Source organism: Cyprinus carpio, chromosome B1 (genome assembly GCF_018340385.1).
Source record: "Cyprinus carpio isolate SPL01 chromosome B1, ASM1834038v1, whole genome shotgun sequence".
NCBI classification, from domain to species: domain Eukaryota; kingdom Metazoa; phylum Chordata; class Actinopteri; order Cypriniformes; family Cyprinidae; genus Cyprinus; species Cyprinus carpio.
The window spans coordinates 25,870,069-25,880,068 of record NC_056597.1 but is presented as its reverse complement, the minus strand read 5'-3'; the positions used below and the strand labels follow the sequence as shown (position 1 = coordinate 25,880,068).

Sequence of the window (10,000 nt, the reverse complement as noted above, 5' to 3'; positions counted from 1 at the left end):
GCTTCCCTGACGCTGTTTACCGCCGTGACATCGGCCACCGTGCCATCGCTCACCTCAGCCGCAGCAGGTGTGTGAGCGCTAACTAACACTAGCTGATTAACTCTGGAGGACACCACAGGACACTAATTAACTGTAGGCGTTTGAATGCTGATCAGGTGTTTGGTGTACTAAACAATTCACCTTTGGAATCATTGTTCTGTTCAGTAGTTATTTTTTTTTTACATATGTTCTACATAAACAAAGTCCATAACCTACAGTACTCTGGGCTTATTTAGTGCACTGTCTGCAGGTCAAGCATCTCTAGTACTACTGCTCTGGTTTAGAGTTAGGATTTTGTCACAATCACCCGAACACCCTACCCTAGTGTCAACTACATAGATAACCATTTGTACCTGGCAACCGCCACAGAAAACACTTACTTCCTGCGGGACAACGCGTGACCGGCGCAATCTGCTCAGAACACCCTATCCTAGCACACTACCATTGGAAACTCCCCATCCAAGCAATACACTCGGAACACCATACCACTAGAAACTACATAGAACACCCTACACTAGAAACTGCCTCGGAACACCTTAAACCTACACTCACATAGAAACACCCCACCCTAGCAATACATAGAACACCCTACCCTAGCAACCGCTGCAGAAAACCTATCCTACAGCAACAACTACAGCGATAACACCCCACCTAGAAACTACATAGAATCAGAAAGAGCTTATATATATATAAGTATGCCTTACGTACAAGAATAACATTTTTATTAGTGACATAGGTTCCAGCACTCAGAGACATACAAACAAACAATCACAGAAGAAAAAAAACAAGTAATAACTAGTAACATTGACACTATGAACAGTGTGCTATAGATGATATATTGAATCTTGATTGAAGTTAGATGCAGGATGTAATAGGAATGGATGGGTGGTGTAACAAATAAATATAAATATTACTCACAATTATTGTGATTATTCTGGAAGGTTTAACGGTCATGAGGGAGATTGCTGGGGGAAGAAACTGTGTTGTGTCTGACGTCCTGGTATTGCGGGGTCTGAAGCGCAGACCAGATGGCAAAAGTTCAAAGATGGGTCTAACTTGGATGTGAGGGATCAAGAGTGTCTTTTACGAGCCCTTTTCCTCACTTTGGATCAGTATACATTCTAATGAGTAAGGAGCTGTGGGCAGGGGCCGAGCACCACATAATCCTTTCAGCATGTCCGACCATTCCTCTTGGAGTCGTTTATTGGAGTCTGAGTTTTGTAGTGATGAACCATAACCAGACCAAGTTAGTGTTTAATGTGCATTAATTATCGCTTATCCATGAGGGTTTATTTCAGATGCACTGTTTCAGCAGTCCTGTGGCAGGGTTAATTCCCGCAGATGTGAGATAGGGAAGTCACAAACCTTTCATGTTGCACTTTTAACAATGGAGTCAATGTGACTTGTCCCATTCACTCCGAGAGATGGTCGTCCCCGGAATCTGAATCTGTCCACTGCAGCCACAGTCTGTTCATGACGGAGCAGTGTAGCGGGAAGTGCAAGGGTTGTTTCTCCTGAAGTCCAACGCTTCATCTCCACTGATTGAACAGATGTTCAGCTCAGGTATGTTAAGACCGTGCACCAGGACAGCCAGCTGTCAAACTCTTGTCGGGTAAGCAGATGCAACGTCGGGCATGGTCACTGACAGTGCCAGAGGACTTAGTGTCACCCTAGACGCGCCTTCACGTAGCGCTGAGACGCAGGAGTTGCGGTGATAGAGGATGCCTGTCGTTGGTGTAACAGCAGGCAATCGAGCAGGGGGGCCGAGTAACACATCCCTGAGGGACACCCATGTGTGGTTGGTGGAGCCTAGCTGTGAATGGAATTTCACTGGAGTACTCCAATAGCTGTTGCCTATCTGTCAGAAAGCTGGGCTCACTGACAGATAGAGCTCAGGAAACATTCCCTTTTGTCAGCCATTGGTCCTGGAGGGCGTGGGGGGATTTATGTATTTGGAAATAGCCGAAGTCATAAAGCACCACAAACAGGTCCTCAATAAGTAGCACTGTTTGCAGTACCAGCATTTCCTATAGTTGACAGCTCTGTTTTAGAGTTTAGGATTGTGTCATCATCACCCCCAGAACCTCATTGCCTCAGTTAGCAAATGCAGGGGGTCCCAGCGATGTAAGGGTCCAGTGATGTCCTTCAGAGAGCCCGAACCAGTTTTCGAAACGACTTCATGACGGACTTAGGTTAGCAGCCACCCAGGTCTGTAGTTCGTTAGCAACTCCTGTTATCGGGGTTTCTTTGGAACGTCATCGAGGATGATGGTGGGAGCGTTTACAGAGAACCCGGAAGCGTAGCAACTGCACAATACTACAGAGATCCTGGTACTATCCGACAAACCCCATGTGGGCAAGCTGCGTCAGAACAGTGTCCCCGAGCAGGTGGTGTGTAACGCCGCTGGCATGGTGATTTTCTTCTTTTGCAAAGAAACCAAAAGCACCTACTCGAGCAAACCGCATTGAACCAACCAGTATATACTAGCTCAACTACAATCTGACACCACCACCCGAGATCCAATACATAGAACACCCTACCCTAGCAACTGCTAGAACCCTTACCTAGCACTAATAGAACCCCCCACCTAGCACTACATAGAACACCCTACCCTAGCCACTGCTCAGAACACCCTAGCCTAGCAACTACATCGCACACCCACCCTGCAACTACATAATCAAAGAGCTTTATTGCCAAGTACGCATACAAGGAATTTGTTTTAGTGACATAAGCTTCCAGCACACAGAGACAACAACAACAACACAGAAGAAAAAAAAAAAACACAAATAAATAAATTGAATGAACAGTTGTGCTATAGATGATAATGGAATAGGATTGAGTAAGATGCAGGGATGTACTAGGATGGAGGGGTAACAAATAAATATAAGGATACTGCACATTTTTATTGCATATTCTGGAACATTTAACTGTTCATGAGGTAGATTGCCTGGGGGAAGAAACTGTTCTTGTGTCTGACTGTCGCGTGGGGTATTTATGCTCTGAAGCTACCACCAGATGGCAAAAAAGTCAAAGATGGGCTAACTTGATGTGAGGGATCCAGAGTGACTTTCTGGAGCCATTTCCCTCACTCTGGATGTATACAGTTCTTGAAGGGTGGGCAGGGAGCACCACTAACTCCTTTCAGCAGTCCAACCATTCTTCTGTGTAGTCTTCTCTTGATGTCTGATTTTGTGAGCTGAACCAAACCAGACAGTTATTGAAGTGCACAGGACAGACTCAATGACGGCTGAGTTGCACTGTTTCAGCAGCTCCTGTGGCAGGTTAAACTTCCTCAGCTGGAGAAGGAAGTACAACCTTTGTTGGGCCTTTTTCACAATGGAGTCAATGTGATTGTCCCACTTCACGTCCTGAGAGATGGTGGTTCCCAGGAATCTGAATGACCCCACTGCAAGGCCCACAGTGCTGTTCATGACGGTGAGTGTGGGGAGTGCAGGGGGTTTCTCCTGAAGTCCACGATCATCTCCACTGTTTTGACAGTGTTCAGCTCCAGGTTGTTAAGACTGCACCAGACAGCCAGCTCCTCAACCTCTTGTCTGTAAGATGAGACCGTGTCACCGCCCTGGATGAGGCCGATGACTTTAGTGTCATCTGCAAACTTCAGGAGCTTGACAGAGGGGTCTTTAGAGGTGCAGTCGTTGGTGTACAGCGAGAAGAGCAGTGGGGAGAGAACACATCCCTGAGGGACACCAGTGTTGGTGGAGCAGCTATGAATTTGATGAATTTCCCCCTCAGTCTCACTAGCTGTTGCCTATCTGTCAGAAAGCTGGTGATCCACTGGAAGATAGAGCTAGGAACAGAGAGCTGGGTCAGTTTGGTCTGGAGGGCTGTTGAGATGATAGTGTTGAAAGCCGAACTAAAGTCCACAAACAGGATCCTCACATAAGTCCCTGTTTTGTCCAGATGTTGCAGGATGAAATGGATTGATTGCATCATCCACGGACCTATTTGCTCAGTTAGCAAACTGCAGGGGGTCCAGTAAGGGTCCAGTGATGTCCTTCAGATGAGCCAGAACCAGTTTTTCAAACGACTTCATGACGACAGATGTTAGAGCCACAGACTGTAGTCCATAAGTCCCTGTTATCTTGGGTTTCTTTGGAAACGGGATTAATGGTGGAGCGTTTGAAGCAGGAAGGTACTTCACACAACTCCAGAGATCTGGTAAAGATCTGTGAAACGATGGGGGCCAGCTGGTCAGCACAGGTTTTCAGACAGGCTGGTGTAACGCCATCTGGGCCTGGTGCTTTTCTTCTTTTGCATAGAAAAAACACCCTACTCTAGCACCCCCAGAACACCATATCCTAGCAACTACATCGAACCCCCCACCCTATCCACTATAGAGACCACCCTACCTAGCAACGCCCCAGAACACCGTTAACCTAGCAACCGCCCAGACAGTCGGCAACCTACCCTAGCAGTCGCGCAGCAACACCCCAACCTCGCTACACTTGAGCACCTACCTAGCTGCGAGCCATAGAGAGAGAGTGTCGTAGCAACCGGCGACAAGAGTAGAGAGGAGGTACTAAATCGATCCGCGAATTACCCTAACAACTACATATACACCCCCTACCCTAGCACACCATATCTAGCAACTAAATCGACAAACACGCCCACAACACCGTCATCTACACATTACAAGTAGAACGCACGCTCCGCAGCCACTACCAAAAGAACATAGACGCAGACACACAGGACAGCAGAACACCCCTTTAAGCAACCACACTACAATAGCCAACCACCATACACCTATAGCTAAACCGAACACCACGAAGAACACCATGCCCAGTAACTACATAGCCGCACCCTACCCTAGCAAACCACCTGCGCAGAAAAGAGCAAGCACCGCCCAGAACATACCCTTATGCCTAGCAGAACACTAGCAGTCGAACACCCAACCCTATCCGACTACAGCAAATAGCCCCTAGCAACGCCCAGCCCACCCACTACCCTAGGCACAACCCTACCCTAGGAACACCCTGCCCGTCGTGTGATGGTTGGTGTAACAGAAGACCGAAACCACACACCCGAGTAAACCCACCACCCACCTCGTATGCTTCCCGGCTCTCTACCAGCCCAACTACAATAGAAACACCCGACTCTCTACCTAACAACCACCAACACTACACTCTCCTCATGCCCCTCTTATCTCCTAAGTGCAAATGGTTTTTAGTAGCTCTCTATTTTTTATTATATGCTCCTTTGTTTTATTTTAATCTACCACGACTATTTTCCCCTCCTAAGTCCCGCTCTGAGAGTTAGAAACACTGCTCCCCCTCACTTTTCCTATTCTACGTCCATTTTTTTATGTTAACCTCTAATATTCTTACCTGAATACTGTATTACGATTCATCCGAGAAGTGAATTTATTGTGTTATATGCTCATTTTTTTTCTCCATTTTAATTACTAAACTTCGTTACTACCCCTGAACGCTCGTCCTTATACGGTCTCTCTAATGCCCTCTTGTATTTTACGCATGCCTACCCTGCTTTCAGTTACTACAATTATGACCTAATACGTCACTGGATGTCTTATTCTTACTTATATGGCGTTTTTTCTCTAATTGAAGCTTGTATTAGGTGAAACGTTTTCTAATTGATCAAGTAACTATTCTACCACATTTTAGCCCTAACATGTTCTCCTATTTTAGTGATCAAGTTTTATTAGATTTTTGGTCTAGTTAGTTCTGTCAGACTTAGACGTATGTTATTTCAGCCTTAGTTTTCAAATGCTAGTATTTATAACATTTCATGTGGACATCATGTCACGGGAGGACTGCCTCGTATAAGGCCATCCCCGGGGGTAGGGAGAAGGTGGACATCGCAGCGTGGTGAACAGACTCGTGGAAACTGATCAAACCTCTGGACTAAAGCCAGGGCTGCGTCCATGGGCGGTCCATCTCTGATTAGGCTGATCTGCCACTTTCATTTTAATTCGCGTTCATAAAACCGATGTATTTCTCATGAACCCGAATGAACGCGAGGTCTGATTAATCTTCCTGGTTTTACCTTCTAGAAAGAAAACCTGTGAACTTTGCCTGAGTTTTTTGCGGCATTTTTTCTGACAGGAGTTCAAAGATTGATCTTTTTTTTTATAGCGTCAGTCATCTTGCTGTGCATTAACAATATTCAATCAAGCTAAAGCTCTTTCAAACAACCTGTTTATGTCACGATTAGGAAAGTTTAGTGCGAGTCCCGCCAGACCACTTCGTTCGTCATCAATTTCAGGGTTCACTTGAACATTATTTTCAAAGCTTATCAAAGTCTCTTGGCAATTGAGTGAAAAAGATTATTATATTAGGATTTTTTTTTTTTTGCTAACGAGTCCTCCTTATTAAGTAAATTAGAACATTTTATTATTGAATTTGGGTTAATTTCTAAAAGGAGAATTGCATCATTGAGACAGACAAAGAACAAACAATGCAAAAGAAAATAGCATAATCAAATTAATATATAGGAACATTATAATATTCTGCAAAAATGGTAATATTGGGGTTCATTTTGTGATTTTTTGCTCTTTGTGGCGTTGACGGGGAATTGTGGGCTTTATATATTGTGCTATATTAATTAAAATAATACAATTTTAAAAATAAACTGGTGTTATATACTAATTACGGGATATATACTGATACTCAAATGCTCTAGCGAAAATTCGATTTAGTGTGTTGTTACAATATTGCCACTTTTGGATCACTCTGAGAAGTTTTTGTAGTACTTTAAAAATGTATTATAAAATTTATTTTGTTCTGTAAATTAGACGCAAACAAATGTAATAAATATTGGTTGCAGTGTTTTCCCACCAGAGTTTATATACAAGTACTTTTAAATATACGTAGCTGTATTGTTATAGTAGATTACTATTTTGAATTTACTTTTAATATTTAGAAGGTTTACATTTTAAAATTTAATTGTAATTTGTATTTTTACATTTTATTTGTATTTAAGAATTTTGCGTATAATAAACATTTAGTCCCTTATTATTTAATTATATTCCCCTTTTTAATTTATTGTAACCTTGATAAAAATCATTTACGTATTAATTTCCCTATTTTCTCTTTTCTTTATTTTATACTCCTGGGTCATTTTAGTAATTCTTCACTTTATTTTACTCTTATTTTTTATTTCTCCAATTTTAAAAAAAAAAAAAAAATCTTTCCCTCCCTCTAGTCTTTTTTTTGAATGTTTTAGTTCATCACTTTCTTTTCAGAGGAAACTTTTCCCAGTGTGTATTTTAAAGAAAAGCTCTGAAACGTGAATGATTTAATTGCATGCTTTTGCCAAATTAATTAATTATATAAATAAAATTACCCTCAATCATCTATTAACAAATGTGCATGTTTATTTTAGCGCTTAATTATCAAAGAAACGCATACAGTTACATTTAAACTGACCTCGGACTCTAATCCTGAGCTACTGTACAGAGATTGTCAGATGTTCCTGTAAGACATCTAGACGCGACTCGGATCTGTTGGCGGCGACGACAGGCCTTGTGTCGACGTACTTGGTCAACATCTTTCTTTTTTTCCATTCGCCTTTCCCCTCGTCACGTATTGTGGCACTGTTTGGAGACAAGCCTCATCAAAATCTTTTTTCCTCCAGGCGTTCGTGACCCAATCGGAACGTTACCTCACTTGTACACATGACCCTGGGTGAACACGCATCCTTTGCTGAGAGATGGGCTCCCCCTATCCGGGCGGGGGCGTGTTTCCCCTTTTTTTGAGTTTCTCCAACCTGTCAGCCAACATCCCAAATTAATTTAGCTGCCTTTTCAGAATATTCAACTGTCTTTGTTTTTTTTCTTTTCTGCGCTCGTCAAAACTTAAAGTTTCAGAACCCGCTCGTGTATGGCGTTTGAGGTCATTTGCGTGATTTACCAGTCGAGCTTTAAGTCCTAATAAGTCCCCCTTTCACATTTGCAACTATTCCGTTACATTTTCACCCTTTGTAGGACGCGCAAAAGCTTCGTTTTTTTATAGATGGGTGCGTTTTCTCCTGGTGCACTCTTCATTTAAGCCGGTCATGTCCACGGCGGACCGTCCACTTTTCAGGTGCATTTCCTCACACAGAATTTTTTTCTGTTCTTTGACATTTCTCGTGCACAAGTATCACAAAGTACCACACTCACTGAATCTTGTAGGGTGTACTTTCAGGGCATTGGAGAGAGCAAGGACCACTTGAGCTTCTCTGTTTTTGCAAGATGCCTTTTTTTGTTGTTGTTAGTTCCATTGATCCTTAGTAGGACTATTCTACTGATTTTTGACGATGACTTTGTTGACTTTTCATTAGAGACATGTAAGCTCGAATCATCCACATTAAAAACAAAACAAAATATAGAAATGTTTCCCTTTACATTAAGGAAATCGAGGATTTATTCAAGTTCCAATTTTCAGTTTTTTTAAAATGTTACAAATGATTCTTGTTTTTCACATATTCATTTTTTTTGTCTCCAACCTGGGTCCTGTTACTTGTGTGTTTGTTGATTTGTGTGGTGTGTACACTTTTTTTTCATATACCTATCCTTATATCATTTATTTATATATATACTAGATTTTCTTTTTTTTTTTCATTTTTTTTTTTTTTGTTGGGCAATTGTTATTAAAATTTATCCTGCTGCTATGTTAAAGAAGCGTCACACATGGGATGATTTACTCTTTTCTTGTATGTTGTCCTGTTTCACTTTAAGCTGCTGCCCTGCGTGAATCCTATACAGGACCTAACAAAATAGGTGACGGAGAAGAACGGGGCTGGAAACCGAAAGAGCACACAATCATGTCACGCTCTTCACCGTTACAGCTCATGTGCTTTCAACCTGGTATGTCACGAGAGGCGAGTAAGTGGGTTTAAAAACATGTGAATTGCAAGCGTTTCTCCTGAAGTGGATGTGGGTTGGATCAGGTGTGTTTTTTTGTGGTTTTTTTGTGGTTTTTGTTTGTTCTGGTTTTTTACGTGGTTTCTCTCTGTTTGTCCTGTGTTTAGGCGTTGTTAACGTGGAGCTCGTTTGGCTCGCCGTTTTTTTTTTTTTTTGTTTTTTTGCAGTTTTTCACGGTTCACTTTTTTTTTGTCCGGGAGTGGTGTTTTTATGGAGAACCAAACTGTTTTTTTTTGTTTGCGCTTGGTTTTTTTTTGTTTTTTTGTTGGTTTGTGTTTTTTGGGACAGTTTTTTTGTTCGACAGTTTTTTGTTTTTTTTTTGTTTTTTTGTTTTTTTTGGGGTTTTTTTTTTTTTTTTGTGTTTGGTGTTCGACGTTTTGTTTTTTTTTTTTTTAGCCGTTTTTTTTTTTTGTTTTTTTTTTTTATTTTTTGGCCGTCTGTTTGGTTTTGGAGTTGGGTCGTTTGTATGGTTTGTATCGCAGCGTTTTGTTTTTTTTTTGTTTGTTGGTTTTTTTGTTTTTCACACACAACCACGATTGTTTTTTTTGTTTTTTTTTTTTGTTTTGTTTTTTTTTTTGTTGTGTTTTTTTTTGTGTTTGTTGTTTTTTTTTTTTGTTTTGTTTTGTTCATTTTTTTTTTAAAGCGTTTGTTGTTGTTTTTTTTTTTGTAATTTTGCTTTTTTTTTTTTTTTTGTGTTTTTTTATTTGTGTTGTTTTTTATTTTTTTGTTTTGTTTGTTTTTATTTGCGTTTTTTTTTTTTTTTTATTTTTTTTTTTTGATTTGGTGGGTCATTTTTTTTTTTGTAAAGTTTTTTTTTTTGTTTTTGTTTGTTTTTTTAAGGCACAAGGTGAAAGTACAGAGAAACGAGTTTTTTCGTTGTTTTGCCGGGAGGAGTTTTTTTTTTTTTCCGGTTTTTTTTTTTGTTTTTTGGTGTTGAATTGTGACAGTTTTGCGATGGTACGGTTTTTTGTTGCGTACTGATGGAGTTTTTGATTTGTTTGTTGTGTTTTTTGTGTTGGTTTTTTGGACAATTTTTTTTGTTTGGGTGTGGTTTTTGTATTGTTGTTTTGAGAAGAT

General features: G+C 40.9%; 1 pseudogene; it reads left to right on the top strand.

Annotated features, from left to right (window-relative positions):
- LOC122135911 overlaps positions 1–146 on the top strand; it is a 12,938-nt pseudogene extending 12,792 nt beyond the window's left edge.
- Positions 147–10,000: the final 9,854 nt, after the last annotated feature.